Source organism: Pistacia vera, unplaced genomic scaffold, assembly GCF_008641045.1.
Source record: "Pistacia vera cultivar Batoury unplaced genomic scaffold, PisVer_v2 Contig126, whole genome shotgun sequence".
In the NCBI taxonomy this organism is placed as follows: Eukaryota; Viridiplantae; Streptophyta; class Magnoliopsida; order Sapindales; family Anacardiaceae; genus Pistacia; species Pistacia vera.
Genome location: NW_022195314.1, coordinates 812,465 through 833,875, shown reverse-complemented (window position 1 = coordinate 833,875; position 21,411 = coordinate 812,465). Strand labels below are relative to the sequence as shown.

Sequence of the window (21,411 nt, the reverse complement as noted above, 5' to 3'; positions counted from 1 at the left end):
AATAAATATATTCATTTAATCCATATATATATTTATAAAAATATATTTAATATTTGGGTTTTTAATATATCTACATATTTAATTAAATTAAATATATATCTCCATATTAATCAAAATTAATATGAATCAAATTTTCTAAAAACTCTTGCAATAAATTGGATAATGGAGTCAACCCCTTAGTAAAATTACCAAAGTGCCCTTTTCACCTAAAATAACGAAAATGCCCATGGACTCCCAAATTACCGAAATACTCAGTCAATTTGTACGTCACCTCTCTTCACCATTTCTCTGCTGAGATGGTATTGCTGGAGTATGTGCTTGGATCTTTGGTGAGATCGTGGTTCTTTAGAGCTTGAGCTACAACACCATTTTTGTTGCAGTAAAGCACAACTGGATCAACAGTGCTCAGAACTACTTCTAGTTCAGTCAAGAACTTCTTGATCCAAACAGCCTCTTTGGCCGCATCACCCAATGCAATGTACTCGACTTCTGTTGTATAATCCACTACAGTGCTTTGTTTTGAACTTTTCCAGCTCACTGTAGCCCTATTAAGACAGAACACGTAACCTAATTATGATCGATAGTCATCCTTGTTAGTTTGAAAATTGGCATCACTGTATCCTTTTATAGTGAGATCATCTTCTCCTCCATAAACTAAGAACATATCCATAGTCCTCTTTAGGTACTTAAGAGTGTTCTTGACTGCTATCCAATGTTTTTCACCTGGATTCGATTAATATCTACTTCAAATGCTCAAGGCATATGAGACATGAATCCTAGTACATAGCATGGCATACATGATGGATCTTATTGTTGAAGAATAAGGAATACTGCCTAACCTATCTCTCTCCTCCTGTGTTTTAGGACACATATCCTTAGAGAACTTCTTGATCCAAACAACCTCTTTGGCTACATCACCCAATGCAATGTACTCGGCTTCCATTGTATAATCTGCTACAGTGCTTTGTTTTGAACTTTTTCAGCACACTACAGCCCTATTAAGATAGAACATGTAACCTAACTTGTTAGTGAATGACCCACTTACGCAACGGAAAACAAAAACATAAATGACATGGATCGTTCCTTAGAACCAAGATCCGGGTATAATATCACAGTTTATACAATATATATAAATTAAATCTGCAGAAAATCAGATTCAAGGTTCAATAATCTTACACACATTTGGTGGCTCCACCAACTTTGTCCTTGAACGTTTTTACTACCGACCCAAGCGTAGGATCAAACCGACGTAGTCCACATGAAGACAATTGCAAGGAACTAAGGAGGGATTTGCTAGATCCTCCTTAGCCTTAAGAAACAAGAAGAAAAATCAAAGAAGAACTTTGATTCTTTGCAAAACAAAAGTGGCGGGGCTGTGCATTTTCCTTTTCAATGAAAGAATGAATGAATAAAAAAATTCTCTCATTTTTCAATTAATACTTTTCTTTTATAGTGTTATTTTACTTGCCCTATTCCCATATGGAATGGGCTTGGGCTCTAACCCAAACACCCCATGTTTCCAAACACCCTCTAATTAGATATTTATTTTAATTCATCATTATCTTCAATTAATATATATTAACATTTAACAATAATTATAATTTATTTAAATATATGTGAACACATGTTTAAACGTAATTTCACTTATTTAATTTTTCTAATAAATTAAATAAAGGCTACAACCTCAGCAAATTTAATTGCACTGTAAAATTACGAAAATACCCTTTTGCCTAAAAAGACGAAAATGCCCTTCTTTCTTCTTGGCTCTTAAATTATCTTCTATGTGTGTGATCCATAGGCTCCTCATCATACCGATAGTGTATAGTATCGCGATTAATACCAATTAATCGTCTTACTAAACACAGACCAAGATTGGCCTCTAGTAAGGCATCATGGCCACACGATAGATTCGGATTCAGCAAAGTAGCTACCTGTCAACGATATGGTTATCGTAAATCCAATCCTTTCATCATCTGTTATCTCTACGAGACCGAGGCATATAAATAGTGTCAACCTCAGTTACTCTCGATATGATGTATTCAGTTACTAGACTAATGACCTGTATTATAATCCGGATAGAGCAACAACTCAATCCCACTGTGGCCATAGTTTTAATGTCATTGTCATATACTAAATTGCGTCATGAGATAACTTCTCCTGTACCTGGGAGTGATGAATCCTCTGTCTATCCACCATAGTCTTGATACACTCCTCGATGCAGCCAATCACCACTGTATTGACAGCTCTGAAAAGAATTGCGTTATGCTAGTGTTAAACTGCACCAATCAGTACACAAGGCACTTTGGTGATCTCAAGTCTAATGATCACATGCACCACCATTCGTTAGAGGATTTATTCCATAGACACTGGGGTTACCATCCATATGAAATCCTCTGGTGGGTTACTCCAGTGAACTTGCTGCGGTGTATTCGCCTCCAGCAAGCACCTATGTGTTGCACCAAGTTGTCACCAAACAACCTTGACAAGTGAGATCAGTCACTGCCTTTCAATAGGGTCGTTCAACACTATGATAGCCTTACCGTATTATTTGTGCCCTTACTGTAGAATAATACTGGGGCTACGGACGTTTCTAGAATAGCCACCATATGTGCTCATAGGGTTCTCACTATCAAGATCTGAAACACTTGATACCCTCGTCATGGTTTTACCATTCTAAGGACATATATCAATACATATTGCAATAATAATGATTTACGTGATATAGAATAAAATGCCTTTTATTATTGATTAATGAACATTATTACAAAGAGTCAATTCTACAATAATTGATTGGCTCTAGGGCTTCTACTCTAACATAACTGCGATTGATAGTCATCCTTGTTAGTTTGAAAACTGGCATCATTGTATCCTCTTACAATGAGATCATCTTCTTTTCCATAGACCAATAACATATCCATAGTCCTCCTTAGGTACTTAAGAATGTTCTTGACTGCTATCCAATGTTTTTCACCTGGATCCAATTGATATCTACTACAAATGCTCAAGGCATATGAGACATCAATCCTAGTACATAGCATGGCATACATGATGGATCTTATTGTTGAAGAGTAAGGAGTACTGCCTGACCTATCTCTCTCCTTCTGTGTTTTAGGACACATATCCTTAGAGAGATACACACCATGTGACATTGGAAGACAACCTTTCTTTGAATCTTCCATACTTAATCTTTTTAGTACTTTGTCAATGTATGTACTTTGACTTAGTCCCAGCAACCTATGAGATCTATCACGATAGATCTTTATACCAAGGATGTAGGTTGTTTCCCCTAAGTCCTTCATGGAGAAACACTTGGATAACCAAGTCTTTACCATTTGCAAGTTTGGTATATCATTCCTAATGATTAATATGTCATCGACATACAACACTAGGAATGCCACTGCGCTCCCAGTGAATTTCTTGTATACACAAGGCTCATGTTCATTTTGTATAAACCCAAATTCCTTTATGGCTTTGTCAAAACAAATGTTCCAGCTCTGTGATGCATGTTTGAGTCCATAAATAGATCTCTTCAACTTCCATGCCTTCCCTACTTGTCCATCAAGAACGAAACCATCGGGTTGCATCATATAGATGTCTTTTTCAAGGTTTCTGTTCAAGAAAGTAGTTTTGACATCCATCTGCCAGATCTCATAATCATGGTATGCAACAATAGCTAGCATAATTCTGATGGACTTTAGCGTTGCTACTAGAGAGAAGGTTTCTTCAACCTTTTGCAACCAACCGTGCTTTATAGGTTTGAACAGGTCCATCCATGTCAGTCTTCTCCTTGATGACACATTTACACCCTATGGGTTTGTGTAAAGCAGCCCCCCCCCCCCCCCCCCCCCCCCCCCCCTCCCCCCCCCCCCCCCCCCCCCCCCCCCCAACAATTAGGTATCCTCTGAATATCCCTCAATGAGAATCTCGGGGATACATGTCTAGAGAACGAGTTGTATTTAGAAAAATCCTGTGTAAGAATAATAATAGTAATATCCAAAACATTCATATAAGATGTGACATAGGATCCAAACTTATAATTTCAAAAACTTTAAGAATTTATCTGAAAATTACACAATCAAAACATATTTATAGGGTGGAAGCTTCCAAAGGTGTTTCAGAAACATTTATCATTTACATTATTTATATCAAGATGACAATAATCATCTCCCCTCACGTGTAGCCCCACTATCTCTAGCATCCTTTGCTTCTGGTCTACCTGCAAAGCAATCAACAATGAAAGGGTGAGCGTTAATCACTTAGTAAGGAATGATCCATTTCATTCTAAATGTGCTATTTAACCTTCATTTAAACACATTCATTCACATACCACACCTCTTTTGCATCTAAGTATGGTTCCTTTTCTTTACTAACTCATATACTTTTCATCATCTTCCCAATGGTCATATAAAACATCAAGTGTACACATACAAATAAGTATATAAACATAGTGCACACACATCACATGTCATGATATAACATCTAAATATCATCTAACATGAGTACAAATCATCTCATGATGTAAATAACATCATAACTCATGTAATGCAACTAAATGCATATGAATCATTTAACGTCTATTCGATCAGACTTTTCTTAGCATCTTAAGCACTTCATATCATCTAGTTTCAAATTCATCTAGAGCTCATATCATCGAGAGGCATGCTTATGCGTTATTTAGCATCTAAAGCATATATTCATCTTTCCTCTCATCTAGCCGCAAATTCATCTAGAGCTCATATCATCGAGAGTCGTGCTTACGCGTTATTTAGCATCTAAAACATATGTTCATCATTCCTCAACCAGAATACGAGGATATGCTTACACGTTAATTAGCATCTAAAGCATATATTCATCTTTCCTCTCATCTAGCCTCAAATTCATCTAGAGCTTATATCATCGAGAGGCGTGCTTACGCGTTATTTAGCATCTAAAGCATAAATTCATTATTCCTCAACCGGTATACAAGGATATGCTTACGCGTTTTCCATCATGTCTATATGAATCTCTAACATCTTATGGCATGTAAATACATATTTTAGTGAGCGTAATACTTTTAATTCATCTATGGATTATCAATCCATTTACATTACCTCTTGCTCACATTCATCATCTTAAAACATGTATTGCATTACATCTTCATGCCATTTCATAACATTAATCATGCTTTGAAATCATGACCATGTATATCTTTCAAAGATCATCTAACTAATGGGTAAAATCACATCAATATATAATTAATTCATAATCATAAGAATTAATTATGTTATATCTTAAACTTTAATAACTAGAAGCTTATACTTCAGGCCATTTTCCATCCATTTCCTAAATGATCTGGCTCTTGGTTTAAACATAAAAGTTGTAGGGCTATGTCTTATATTTCTAGTGCTTCAAGAATCGTCTCATTTTGATTTTTATAACTCAAGTGATGGTCTAAATACTGAAGCATGTTTAACATAACCCCTAAGCTTACCAAATCCGATTTTTTCATATTAAACTATGCCGCATCAATTCCTATTGACAATTAACCAATAGGTCAACTTATGGATCAAATAAACCTCCCCTTATTAGTCTTTAACATCTTAAAGGAAGTGTAAAATCTCTTTCCCATAATCATCCATTATTGTTATAACATTGTCAGCTAATGCAAACAACACATCAACACTTCTAATAGCAACCATTCAACACCATGTGGCCTCCAATACTACAAGTTTTGCCACAATCAACATCAATACTTCATTTTCTTCAATTAAGCATAACAACTCATAAAACATAAATGCAATAACTTCATGTATAATGAATTCAAGGCAATAAATAACATGAAATGAGTTCAACTACACTTACCATCAACTAATTCTATGCCTTAAAGCCTTAATTTAAGATTTCATAAAAATCTACAAACCTTAGCATAATCCCTAAAGTCATGGGAGGTTCTTCCTTACCTTTTAAAGAATTCCTCTAACAAATTCTTTGCCTTTGTCTTCTTTCACACCTTAATCCTACATATATAACATTATACCTCAACATCCACTTCAAATCTTCAAATCACATCAAAACTATGGTTTTTAATCCTTACCTTAAACCCTTCAACTTGAAGATCCAAGGCTCCTATCTTGTTCTCCTTGAAAAAATATGCAAGACTCCTTTAAAACTCAGAGAGGGAAAGCTTGTTTCATGGAAGATTTGAGAGAAAATGGAAGAAAGGTTGAAGAAATGCTATCTCCCTTGGCTTGAACGAATTTCCTCTCATTTATAGGAAAATATTTCATTAATTTTTCAAAATTATGCTATTGGCCCAATTATTTTAATTGTATAACTCATAAGTCCTTAATTCTTCATATAAGGGCATTTTGGTCATTTGACACTAAACATAATTATTACTTAATTAATACCATTAAATCAATTAATCCTACTCATCCTTGACTTTTGCAATGCATATCCATAGGCAAAATGACTATTTTTCCCCTAATACCCTTTTATGGATACGGATAATTGATTTATACCATTCCAAATGAATTGACTATTTTTCCCTTAGTTAGATTTTATGCTTTTTAACATAAAATTAACATCTAAAGGACTATTTTGAGTTAGGAACATACCTTTGACATCTTGGGTATTACATGGCCATTTTGAGTCTCGAGAAAACCATACCTCTTTGGCTCATGACGTATGCTGCCAACCCTACGTGATTCTTATGTTGGAGGTTCGCTTTGTTCCTGTAAAACCCCTCCCTAGCCGAGTATTTCCTAAGTATCCCTTGGCAATTAAGAACCTAGAAAACGCACGCCTAGGAAAGAAGTTTATTTTAAAATCCTATTAAAAGAATAAACTTGTAGTTTAAAAATATATCTATTTTTATTTTAAAACATTTTAATTTCTAAACTATATTAAGTTCATTGTACAAGTAAAAAATATAGTTTCCTTTCTTGGAGTACATTATGAAATCCATAGTAGTACTTACGAGAACATACACACTTTTACAAAATTTACTAGCAATTTGATTTCTTTTATTAACACAAACATATATACTCCATAATAACATGGACATATTTACTGCATTATGAGATATAAACATAATTACTACACTAAATACTAGCAAAACCATTCAAAAGTCATAATTAAAACATCCCTTCATGCTCATAGCGTCCCTTGGAATCCTCTCCCAGCTTCATGCCTTAATCCTTACCTGCAAAACATTTTAAAACATTTCGTGGGGTGAGCGCTAATCGCTCAGTAAGGAATATGGCCATTTATAAACTATTAAGGTTCATTATACATCATTTTACAAGTATATTACTTAGGACCTTACCTACCTACAAAATATGACCTTCATTCTTTAACATAACAAGTTCATAAAACATATCATACACTTTGGACTTTTCTCATAAACATAAGTCATAACATAATCATACATAATATAACATAGAACATATATGACTTATGAAATATTCATGTACATGGCATGCTTATTTCTTTTGTCTTTATACTTGATGGTTTCATTAGTCTTTGTTATCCGATCGGATTCATTTAAACCATTACCTTGTTCTTGGTCGTCACCTCAAAGGACTCATGGTTTCCATAAGAATTCCATTCCTCTGATCTTGGTTTATACCTCAAGAGACTCATGGAATTCATTCTTTAACATTTCATAAATTTTTTATAAGACAACTAAATAAGCTATATGCATTACCATTATGAATGCAAACATATGGACTAACATATTCCATGCTCAATCATACTATATTCTCCTACTAAACTTCTTAACTTAATTCATTCAATTTCTCATACAATACAAGGAATTTCAGTAGTAAGATTATTCAGGGGTTTATTAGAATTAGAAACAAATGGGAATTTCCATTAAGAAGGTGGATGCCATACAGTTCGTTACTTTCAAGCAATTTTTCCATTATCTTCTAATTCGAATTTATTTTTGGCTAAAACATAAAAGTTTTAGGTCTGTTTCTCAAATTTTTAACACTTCAAGAATCAACTCAATCGGACTTCTATAACTTCAGTTATGACTGATTCAGTGAAGCATGTACAGTATAAGTCTCAAAAAGCCAAATCCGAATTCTATTCATTTTAACCATGTCACCTTCATTTGCACATTCATATCATTTGCCATATCATTCTTAGTATAAAAGGCCATAAAAACCTCCCTTTTTACAGAACCAAAAAGTGCCAAAACATCGTCCAACTACAAATCTCTTAATTGGCATAATCATCCTCCACATGCACACATACACCAATCAACACACCCATTTAAACAATCCATAACCAAAACATAGCATCACACTCATATTAACATAAATAAATGTAAGTTTCATAAACCCTAGGTGTTATCAATTGTAGTCATAAGGGAGATTTTTTCCTTACCTTAGTATTCAAAGCACAAAGGTACTCCTCCTTGGCTCCAAAGTTTCACCTTTCTACCTTACACACACAACCACTTATGAATTTCTCTTTTAACTAAAAAATTCAGAAAAACTAGGGTTTTGAAACTCACCTTTAACCCTGAAATTGAAGTTCTTTAAGGGTGGATGGTGATCTCCTTTGAAAATCAACTTGAAATCCTAAGAAAATTTGAGAATAAAAGCTTGGATTAGTGGCTTTTATGGTGGATTTGAGAGATGAAGAAGAAGATGATATATTTGGGGTCTCCAAGGCCGACTACTCTCTCTTTAAACCTTGTAAATATTCATTCCATTGATACTCTAATGTGATTGGTCAATAAAAGTTAGATATAAAGGTCATTTGGCATAAATTTTTCATATAAGGGCGTTTTGGTCATTTCTACCACAACATAAAGATAAGTACTCATTTAATGCCATTTGACTTCTTTAAAACACTTAACCATTAAGTAATTCTACTAGGTAAATGACTAATTTACCCTTGGTGCACTTTTATGGACACTTAAATCATATGGTTTTGTATGAAAAGACCATTATACCCTTGGTTACCGTTTATGCCATTTAACCTTATCAATCAACTTTATAACCATTCTACCCTCATTTCTCTTCAATGACATCATCCTTTACACTTTATAATGGCCACATCTCGAAATACATGTAAATTGACCATTTTACCCTTCCATTCAAAAAAAGAAAATTACTTGAAAAGTAAATTTCATACCTTAAGGCATTGGAATAATAACGCAGGGTTTACAGCTCCCTGTGGAAAGATCTCCTCATGATGCTTAACCATCTCTAATGGCACATCATCTTGTCCATCGTTTGATGCATCTTGTGGCTCTAGAACTTCATCAAGTTCTACCTTTCTTACACCATCTTCTCTTTGAAGGAATTCCTCCTCTAAGAAGACTCCAGTTCAAGCAACAAAAACTTTCTGCTTAGCTAGATTGTGGAAATAGTATCCCCTTGTCTGTTTAGGATACCCCACAAAGATACATTTCTCTGATTTTGAGGCAAGCTTGTACGAAGCCAATTTCTTGACATAAGCGTTGTAATCCAAACTCTTAGATGAGACAAAATGGGTTTTCGCCCGTTCCATGTTTCATTCGCAACCTCTAAGGTATAGCCTCAGAACAATGTGGGTAAATCTATAAAACTCATCATTGATCGACATATCCATCAAGGTTCGATTCCTCTTCTCAGACACTCCATTGTGTTGAGGTGTGTAATGAGGTGTGAGTTGAGATATAATCCCACATTCCTTAAGGTATGCATCAAACTTTGATCTCAAGTATTCTCCTCCCCTGTCGGATCGGAGAACCTTGATATTCTTACCTAATTGATTCTGTACTTCGGTCTTGAATTCTTTGAACTAGTCAAAGGATTCAAACTTATGTCTCATTAAGTAGACATATCCAAATCTACTAAGATCATCAGTAAACATGATGAAGTAAGAATATCCACCTCTGGCTTGTACTAATAGCGGCCCACATACATCACTATGGATGATGCCTAACAGTTCCTTTGCCATTTCATTGTGTCCAGTAAAAGGTGACTTAGTCATTTTGCCTACTAGGCATGACTTGCATACCTCATAAGACTTAAAGACAAATGGGTCCAAAACTCCGTCCTTATGGAGTTTTGCTATGCGAGTCTGGTTCACATGACCAAGCCTACAATACTATAGGTAAGTTTGATTAAAGCTATCAACCTTGGCTTTCTTATTCTCTAGATTGAAAATCTCATTATTTCTTAATTCTAGAACATACAAACAATTATGTAATCTTGCAATTCCATATTGAATACCATTAAAATTGATTGACATCAATCCATTAGTTATTATAAACTAATATCCAATGTTGTCCAAAGCAGACACAGAAATAATATTCTTTGAAATTGAAGGAACATAAAAAAAATTTGTGAGTTCCAATACAAGGCCCAAAGACAAACTTAAATAATAAACCCCTAGAGCTAATGCAGCACCGCGTGCTCCATTCCCAACTTGTAGGCCCACCTCTCCTTGATCAAGTAGTCTACTCTATCATAGTCCCTACACAGAAGTGCAAATATGAGAACCACATCTTATGTCAATAACCTAAGATGTAATAGGAGATACATTGATTACAACCATGTACATACCTTTAGAAGAAGATGTAGGCCTTTTCCTCTTCTTTCTTGTTAAGACGGTCTTGTAATGTTTCTTCCAGTAGCCAGGTTTGCCAAAGCGAAAGCAAACATCCTTCCTTTCCTCAACAATTCCTTCCAACCTATTGAGAAGTCTAGGTAGAGTCATCTCATGTTTGTTTCTAACATAGTCATAGACAAGTTGAGAATATGACTCTAGTAATGACTGTAATGTAAGGTCTATTGCTAAGCCTTCATTAAGTCCATACCCCAAAAATTCAAGCTTATTCATATACTTTGTAATCTTGAGTAAATGATCACCCATTTTGGTACCTTCTTCCATTTTACATCTTAATAGTGATTGTAACACCATATACTTCTCATATTTCCTGAGAGTATTGATTATGGTTTGTAAGTCCATATACTGACACTACAATTGCAGTAATGGTATCAGCGATTGTATCACAATGTACCTCGTAAACTCAACATTTTCTTTGTGGGTACATTTTGTGTTCCCAATCCCTTGGATGGAACCATTTACTAGCTCTAGAAATAGAGCTTGTTCAATGGCGTACAAGCCTTTATAATTTCTAAGTACATTATTTAGAACCCTGTACCATCTTTCAAAGTGCTCACCATCAAACTTGTTGCCTGTTTCAATGATCGATTGCAATGATATCATGTTCAACATGGAAATCTACAAGTACAAATAAAAAAGAGTTAAAATCTTTTATTAATTAATAAGGACTTTTATCAATTAATAGGCTCCTACTATTTTTATTCAAGTTAATAGCCCTCACTGTTAAACTTGAGAAGGTGTGACAGTCTTCCTAGTGGGTCGAAATCCATTCATTCCCAATTTGACCCCTCATGGGGGCAAGTAGATCAAACTAGTATGAATAGGTAGGCCACAAACTTTAGCTTACACCATTTAATAACACCAAACTTATTAAACTCAAACGTAAGTAAAGTAGACAAGCCAATTACACAACCAAATGGCACCAACCAATTGGACTCAAGTGTAACTTTTGGATCGGTGAGTTTGGACACTACATGCCCCCTCGTGCATTTTTAATATGCACTACTCTACCAAGCCTCTAGTTGTACTTATCAACCCTTCGCGAAGGCAAATCTAGCAAAGTACGCCTAGTTAAGTCATAACCCATCACCATCAAGGAAAAACTCCAATGATGATTAACATCCCAAAGGTAGAAGTGGCTCCTCACAGGGGCAAGTGAGACCACGACGAACAATGGTTTGTTTATATTTTATATTATCATTTTGGGTTAAAATTCATGAAAAAGTTTATTTTATTTTCTTATATAAGATCGTGAATATTATTAATAATATATTATTAATATTAAAATTATTAGTCTATACAATGTTATTAATAAATATAATATCATATTTAAATAATTTATACAAATTTAAAAATAATAACAATATAAAAATATTTTAGTTAATATTTTAAACCTATAATTTTATTTCACTAAATTTTTCTTGATTTAATTTTATTATTAAAATTAAAAAATATTGTATGGAATAATAAAAAATATTCTTATTTATATCATCAAAGTAATTATTTAAAATTAAAAAAAAATTATTTAATTAACATGTTAATAATTAAAATATTTCTCATTCAAATTATTAAAATTAATTAATTAATTATACAAATATCAATATATATTATTGATATAATTAATATTGAATTAAGATCAAATTTAAAATATAAAATATATATTGCAAAATATTTTTAATTGTGTAATATATTTTATTTAGTATAAATATAATTAATTATTTAGTGTATAAATTTATTTACCTATTTAATATTTTAATTAGAATATTATAGTTTAATAGTTTAAAAATAATTATTAGATTATATTCAATGTTTTTAAATCAATTTTTAATTTATACATAGTTGTCTAGACTTATGTTTCACCAAACACATGACAACATGAAATAAAGGTGATTTGGATGGCTAAAAAAAAAAAAATTCCCTCCCAATTAATAGATGTAAGCGCTTACTAGATGACAATAAAAATAGGCTAACAACCCTCTCTCACAACCTTTCTGTTAAACCCAAAATATGGCTAGATAATCATAGAGAGGGGTGAATAGGATTCAATAAAAATATTCGCGGAATAAAACTTGTCAATAAAAGATAAGGCAAATAATGATTGACTCTCAACAAGTTTAATAACTATACTCAACAACCAAGCGATGATGAAGTTATGAACCCTAAGTGAGTTTGAGAAATAGCAATAAATGCACCAAACATGTAGACAATAATTATGAGCTATAAATGCATGAACATGTGAGGTTAATGATGTTCAACTCAACAAACAAACAATGAATAATAAAGAGTTGAGAGAGAGAGAGAGAGAGAAATGCTCAACAATTTATACTGGTTCGGAGCTATATCCATAAGCCTCCTACATCCACTTTTTCAAGGCAACCTCCTTGAAGTTCCACTAGAATCGGATTTCGCCATTACAATAGTTTTCATAAGGATTTTTGCCTCACACACATAGATTTGCAAGATTGCACCTAGTTTTACAGGATTTCGCCACCAAGGAAAAGATTTAAAGATTTTGTGACTGATTGCTCCTTCAAGTAGGCTTATACACACTATATGAACAAATGTTCTCTCAAAGGTTTACAAGATGAGTTCAAGTGGAAGTATTGATTTGGAGTTTGGACTCTAGGGATTATAGTATGATGTTTTTCTTATCTCTTCTTTACGAAATAAGCTAGGAGCATCGAACTTTTATAACCCAAAAAGAATTAGCTGTTGCAGCATTTAATGCAACTCTGATAAAGCCTGTAGAACCCTAAGGAACAGTCATTCTATAATTGCTAACGGTTGTTCCTAACACAACAGTCATATTTTTTAGATCTAGGTCAACTGTAACAGTCATTCCACCATGCCTTATGATCATGCAAGACCACTATGATAATCCGAGGATTATACTGTTTTATTGAGGCTTTTTGGCCGGATTTTGGATACTTCTTATGTCGTTTTTGCCTAAATTGCAACTTAATTTCATATGCTTTATGTTTTAGGCCAAAACATGCACTTTGAACAAATAATGAGCGAAATCGAGTTTCTGGACCCAGAAGCGAGCAAATCTTAGAATTTGGGGAAATTCTGAAGCGGATTTGAAGCACTATGAAGCTTGTTCCCATTGGAGAACATCGAAGATTGAAGATTCGAGCAAGGAAGCAAGCAGAGGGCAAATCCGTTAATTCAAAATTGTTCAGGAAGGTGCGCTGCGGCAAAGTTCTTTCTTTGCCGTGGTGATAAACTCTCAGGAATTTGTTGCTACGACAAAGTTTATTCTTCGCCGCGGCGAAGTCTGCGATTTTCAGTTTTTATTAAAACGCACAGTTTTTATTTTAGAAAAGTTTTTCGGTTTTTGGACCAACTATATAAAAAAACCTTGGACATTTTGAGAGGGGTTCGTCACTTTTAGAGTAAGTTTAACATTTTGGGAAAAGAGGAGAGAAGATTGAGGTTGGACTTTGTGGATTCATCAATAGGGAAGATCTTTATTCTCTTTTCTTAGTTTCAATATGTTGAATACATTGCTCACTGTTTTTACTTCGAATTGTGTTAATTTCAGTATGAACTAACTCATTTTGGGTTAGGGTCTTGATGTAATTTGGGATTTCTATGTTTAATCAATGAATTAGTGTTATTTCTACATTCTATTGCATGGATTTTGTGATTTCTCTTGTTTTTCTTGAAAGTATTTGTTGAACATGATGACATTTAGAAATGAATCATGTATGAGCTTCTTAGGGAAATCACCATTGTTGTATTCAACACTAGAGATAGGTTTGAGAATCAATGAAATCAATCTAGGATTCCATTAGCTTAATGAACTTGGACCTATTAATCTTCAAATTGTTGGGTGTAGAAGCTTAATAGGGAAAAGTTGGAATTCATAGCCTGAGAAGGTATGCTTTACACATTAGGAAGTTTGATTTACAATCCGTGCATGTGGGTGTAGAAGTAGCATAATTCGTAGAATTAATTCATAGAATCCTAATGAAGTCAAAACCCTAACCGTTTGTTTTACTTGATATTACTCTTGCTTTAATCTTGCTTTCATTAATTAGCCTTTTAAATACTTTGCAATTTTTATTTTCATTTAAGTTTTAAATTCTCCCATAAATCCAAACACTTTTCGATTTCTCCAACTTGAGAACAATTAGGAAAATCAGTGCTTAACTACCAATCCTCGTGGGAACAATACTTCACTCATCACTTTATTACTTTATGCAACTAGTGCACTTCCTATACATTGCATGTTGTAGTTACAACGCATGAAGTTTTTGGTGCCGTTGCCGAGGATTGATTTTTGTGTTAACATTGAATTTTTCTTGAGTTAGCTAGATTGGAGTTTTATTTTTGTTTTAATTGTTTATAGGTTAAATTTAGTTGTTCTTTTCTGTTAGATTGTGATCTCACGTTTTCTCTCGTTCTGTGTAGTTTATGCGAAGAGCGAGACGTTAGCCAGTGGTTCCTGTTGATCCAGAGATTGAAAGAACCGCAAGAAGACTTAACAGAGAGAGAAGAGAACGAGAGGCGGTAGTGGTTGAGATGGCAGAGAATAGAACATTAAGGAAATTTTCAGTTCCTACGGTTGATGGCAGTGGGTCAAGTATAACTAGACCAGCAATACAAGCCAACACTTTCGAAATAAAGCTGGCAATCATCCAGATGATCCAGTAGTCAGTATAGTTTAAGGGAGATTTGAAGGAAGATCCAAATCTGCACATTGCAAACTTTTTAGAGATTTGCGATACCTTCAAGTCAAATGGAGTGTTAGATAACGCCATCAGATTGAGATTGTTCCCTTTTTAATTAAGGGATAAGGCAAAGGGATGGTTATTGGCACTACCACCAAGAACAATCACAACATGGAATGAATTAGCACAGAAGCTCCTGGCCAAATTATTTCCTCTAGCTAAATCTGCGAAGATGAGAAATGATATCACATCGTTTCTACAGACAGAGTCTGAATCATTATATGAGGTGTGGGAAAGATACAAAGAACTACTGAGGAGGTGTCCACACCATGGTTTGCCAGTTTGGATGCAAGTTCAAACGTTTTATAATGGATTGATGGTTAATGTGCAAACGATGGTAGATGCAGCATCGGGAGGAGCATTACAAAATAAGACACCTGAAAAAGCCCATGAGTTGCTTGAAGTTCTAGCAAGTAACAACTATCAAAGACCGAATGAGAGGATACAATAAAAGAAATCTATGGGTCTTCATGAAGTTGATGCATACACGGTCATTGCAGCCTAACTTATAGCACTTTAGAAGCAGTTAGGAAGTATGCAGGTAAATTATATTCAAGCACCTCAACTAACTTGTGATTTTTGTGTAGGTAATCATGTGAGCAGTGAATGTCAAGTGGGGAACACTTTTGCTTCAGCCTCATCATCATCATCAGCACAAGTTAACTACTTGGCAGGAAATCAGAGGCAACAGAACAATCCATTCTCCAACATGTATAATCCTGGTTAGAGGAATCATCCGAACTTGTCTTGGGGAAATCAGAATCAACATAATCAGTAGAACAACCAATGGAACCAAAGAGCGATGCCAAACAACCAAGCGAGGGTGAACAATCAACCAGGGGAGCAAAGATTGACAAAACTGGAGGATATGTTCGAAAAATTCATACAAGAGACCACAGGTTTTATGAATGAGATAAGGTCGATTTTTTGAAACAAATGCGTGTCCATTCGGAACTTAGAGGTATAGGTGGGTCAATTGACCGATAAGCTAAATGAGAGACCACAGAGTTCCCTACCAAGCAACATAGTGACAAACCCACATGAACAAGAAAACGCAATAACTCTGCGGAGTGGGATAGTCTTAGAAGAGGTGGAGCAAACAGGGAAAGAAGAAAGCCCACCAAAAGAAAAGGAAGATTCGAATGAGGAAGTTGATGAAGAAATCATTACTGAAGAGAACCCAACTAGTTCTAGGGAAGATGAACAAAAGCAAGAAGAGAGGCAAAGGCAAAAGAAAGAGAAATTGCCATTTCCTGAGATACCATCTGAGTTGGCACATCACACCCTCTTGTGCCTTTTCTTGAGAGACTCAGAAAGAAAAATCAGGATAAGCAGTTTACCAAATTCATTGAAATATTTAAAAAACTACATATTAACATTCCTTTTGCAAATGCATTGCAACAGATGCTGAGCTACACAAAATTTCTCAAGGAGAATTTATCAAACAAAAGGAAGTTAGAAGATGAGGAAACAGTGATGCTCACGGAGGAGTGCAAAGCCATTCTACAGAAGAAGCTACCACAAAAACTCAAAGATCCAGAGAGTTTTACTATTCCTTGTGTTATAGGAGACATTACTTTTGATAGAGTTCTATGTGATTTTGGTGCAAGCATAAATCTAATGCCTTTTTCTATTTTCAGGAGATTAGGGATTGGTGAAGTGAAGCCAACGACCGTATCTTTGCAGCTTGCAGATAGATCCATCAAGCATCCGAGGGGAATTGTTGAAGATGTTTTGGTGAAGGTGGACAAAGTTATCTTTCCTACAGACTTTGTTGTGTTAGACATGGAAGAGGACAAGGAAATACCTCTCATTTTGGGATGACCATTTCTGGCCACAAGAAGAGCCCTCATTGATGTGCAAGAAGGAAAGTTCCTATTAAGGGTCCAAGATGAAACAGTAATGTTCAACGTTTTTGAAGCCATGAAATTTCCATCAGAGTCGGATTCGTGTTTTAGTGTAGATGTGGTGGATACACTAGTAGCAGAGGCTATAGAAGAGAACACCCCTCAACTACCTCTAGAAGCATGCATTGCCTAATAAAAAATAATAAAGGTAGATGAGCTAGCGAAGAATGAGTGTGCTAGATTTTTGGAAGCACTTCAGCCGATAAATGCCAAGATCCAAAATTTGAAAAGTTTGATATTGAGAAAGAGAAGGAAAAGGCAAGAACTGAGGAACCTCTAAAACTTGAATTGAAGCCTTTACCTTCTCACCTCAAATATGTGTATCTTGGTGAAGCAGAAACCTTCCCAATGATTATCAATTCAAGGTTGAGTAATTTGGAAGAAAAGCAGTTGATTCAGGTGTTAAAGGAGGATAGATCAGCAATTGGATGGACTATATCGGACATTAGAGGCATATCTCCATCTTTTTGTATGCATAAGATACTCATGGAAGATGATGTCAAGCCTAGGGTACAACCACAACGAAGATTGAATCCTTCGATGAAGGAAGTGGTGAGAAAGGAGGTGGTGAAACTTTTAGATGCGGGCATAATTTATCCTATTTTAGATAGTCCATGGGTGAGCCCGGTGCAAGTGGTTCCAAAGAAAGGAGGTATCACAGTGGTAAAGAATGAAAGCAATGAATTGATAACAACTAGGACAGTCATGGGTTGGAGAGTGTGCATTGACTACCGAAAATTGAATGAAGCGACAAGGAAGGATCATTTCCCACTTCCTTTCATCGATCAAATGTTGAAGAGATTGGCAGGGCATGCTTACTATTGTTCTTGGATGGTTTTTCATGTTATAATCAAATTGCCATTTGTAACAACTACTGAAAGCTAATACAATGCATGCATAATAACAATAGAAAATTGGGCCCAAAAACTTTCTTTTCATTATAAGTCATATGTCTTTTATACACAAAGAGTATTGTTTACAAAAAGTCATTTTTAAAAGACAAAACAGGGGAAATAGTGTAGCTATTGCTCTCGCTTGCCGACGCCCCTCTGACTGCATCAACACCTAGATCCTGCATCCACAAAGGGAAAATAACGGGGTGAACACAAAATAATGCTCAGTAAGTAAAACCCTCTATCTGTCTGTCCCTGTATGTAATACTCTTAATTCTTTCCTTATACTATTTCTATTTCTACTAAACGTCATGGCCTCATCTTACCGGAGGTACGGCCGGATGGCGTTCACACAGTACCATCTCACTCTCCATGACTATCGGGTGGAATTCACACAGTACCAACCCGTTCTTAGTGACTACCGAGTGGGGATCATGAAGCACCTGCTCGGTTTTCGTAACTATCGGGTGGAGTCCACCTAGCACTTACCCGTTTCTCATGACTTTTGGGTAACGATCACCAAGCATTAACCCGTCTCTAATCACTGTCGGGTGATGATCACAAAGCATCAACCCACTTATCTAATAACTAACCGGGTGGTGGTCACAAAGCATCCACCCGCTTCTAACACTTATCGGGTGACGATCACAAAGCATCAACCCATCTCTAATGGCTATTCGGGTGGTGATCACAAAGCATCAACCCGATTCTCATAACTGTCGGGTGATGATCACAAAGCATCAACCCATCTCTACTACTCTTCTAATTCACTCTATTCTAGCATTTTTCATTCTCTCTACCCTTAGAGTAGTTGCATCCACCAAGTTCTCTACTCATAGAGTAATTGCATACACAAAGTTTCCTACTCTTTCTTAGGTCACTTCTCAATGCACAATTAGTGCCTATGGATGGTTCATCTCCACTAATGCACTTATGAAATGCCAACATGCAATGTTGCAAGAATTAAGGTTCACTACTCATACTCAAACCTCTATTAGGCATTTCATCAAACAACTCAAGTGCATTATAAAACTCTACTATAACAATAATTCTAAATCTTTCTCTAACCATCCAAAATGGGGAGAAACCCCCTCACATAGCCACATAACCTGCCAAAGAAAGACACTTCCAAAAGGGTTCCACAATACCCCTTCAATTCCATCTCAAACTACCTTTCCAACCCACAACTCACTTCTTATATTTGAAAGGTATAAACAATCACAAAGCACTAGAAATCTCTATTTAAGCCTCAATAACATGGCATATAACATGTATATAACACACATACATAAGTGCTATCAAAACCCTAATCAAGAAAATTCCCAAATCTCAACTTGGGTTGGGGTTTACTTACCTTGTTATGGAGAGACTTCACTAACTCTTCCTTTCACTTGGTTTGCTTGACTTTTTCTCTACTCTTAAACAAAAGAACAAAAACCCTCAATATTCAATATATACAAAAACTCACAAAGCTTCACAACCAAAGCAAGAATCCTTACCTTAGGATGCCTTAGGTTGATTTTCTACCCCAAATCACTCCAAAAGCCCTTTAAAACTCCTTGATCAAAAGAAAGAGAAATTGAGAGGAAGCAAGAGAGGAAAGTGGCGTTGGAGAAGAAGAATGAGGGGTTTGCAATGTCTTAATTCCTTTTAATGAAATTTATACACAAGCATTCCCATTTTGCCCTTACTCTTCTTTGGGAATTCTATCTATATCCTTTGATTCATTACAAACACACCCCCATATCAACATATTCTCCATGAAAAATCCTTACATTTTACTCCCCACTTTTCCTGCTAATTAGGGGTAGAATGGTCAAATTGCCCTTAGGGAAGAAAATATCTAAAACTTAACAAACATTTTGGTCGGCCTGTCGCCGCGGCGAAGAAGCTTCTGTCGCCGCGGCGAAACTGTCCAGAGAGTTTCCCCGTGGTTTCAACACATCTTCGCCGCGGCGAAGATTCTTCTTCGCCCCGGCGAAGCTTGGTACACTGAACTTCTTCTATTTTCAACCAATTTCAGGGCAAGCATTCAACACAACACTCAATCAAACAATAATACCAAGAAACCAACTCAAATAAGAGCAAAAGAAGAAACAACAACTACGTACCTCAAGTGGGGCGTTACACCATTGCTCCTGAAGATCAAGAGAAAATGACATTCACTTGTCCCTATGGCACCTTTGCTTACAGAAAGATGCCTTTCGGGTTGTGCAATGCACCAGCCACATTTCAGTGATGCATGATGTCGATCTTTGGTGACATGGTGGAGCAGTTTATAGAAGTTTTCATGGATGACTTCTCTATTTTTGGTTCTTCTTTTGACAATTGTTTATCTAATCTTTCATTTGTTTTGCAGCGATATCAGGAGACGAACTTGGTGCTCAACTAGGAGAAATGCCACTTCATGGTACAGGAAGGAATAGTACTCGGTCAAAGAATTTCAAAGGACGGCATCAAAGTGGATCGGGCAAAAACAGAAGTGATTGAGAAGCTGCCACCACCTACAAATGTTAAGGCAGTCTGGAGTTTCTTGGGGCATGCGGGGTTCTATAGACGGTTTATTAAGGATTTTTTTAAAATCTCTAAACCCGTTTGCAATTTATTGACTAAAGATGTTCCTTTTGATTTTAATGATGAATGCATGCATGCTTTTCAAACTCTTAAGAAATTGTTAGCGTCTGCACCTATTATTGTAGTTCCCGATTGGGGACTACTGTTTGAATTGATGTGTGATGTTAGTGATTTTGCACTAGGAGTAGTTTTAGGACAAAGAAAGAACAAAGTTGTGCATGTAATTCAGTATGCTAGCAAGACACTCACTGATGCAAAGTTGAATTACACCACTACTGAAAAAGAGTTGTTAGCCATGGTTTTTGCATTTGACAAATTTTGTTCTTATTTGCTAGGTGCTAAGGTGATAGTCTACACGGATCATTCAGCACTCAAGCATCTATTGGCAAAGAAGAAGCAAAACCTTGGCTGATAAGATTCATCCTATTACTACAAGAGTTTGAGTTGGAGATCCGAGATAAAAAGGGGTCAGAAAATATGGTGGCGGATCATTTGTCAAGGATTGAACGACCAACCCAGGGAAGTGAAAAGGAAACCCAAATCAAGGAAACCTTCTCGGATGAGAAATTGATGAGAATTGAAGAAGCGCCTTGGTATGCAGATATTGCAAACTACTTGTCATCGAGAGTGCTCCTAAATGGCATGGCCTTCCAGCAAAAGAGGAAGTTTTTCTCTGACTTGAAGTATTCT

At 35.6% G+C, this 21,411-nt stretch overlaps 1 non-coding gene across 1 annotated transcript; it reads right to left on the bottom strand.

Annotated features, from left to right (window-relative positions):
- Nucleotides 1-15,516: 15,516 nt before the first annotated feature.
- On the bottom strand, nt 15,517-15,623 carry LOC116120626. Its single transcript, XR_004126584.1, has one exon. It is a non-coding gene; the product is annotated as a small nucleolar RNA R71 (small nucleolar RNA).
- Between the last annotated feature and the right edge of the window lie 5,788 nt (nt 15,624-21,411).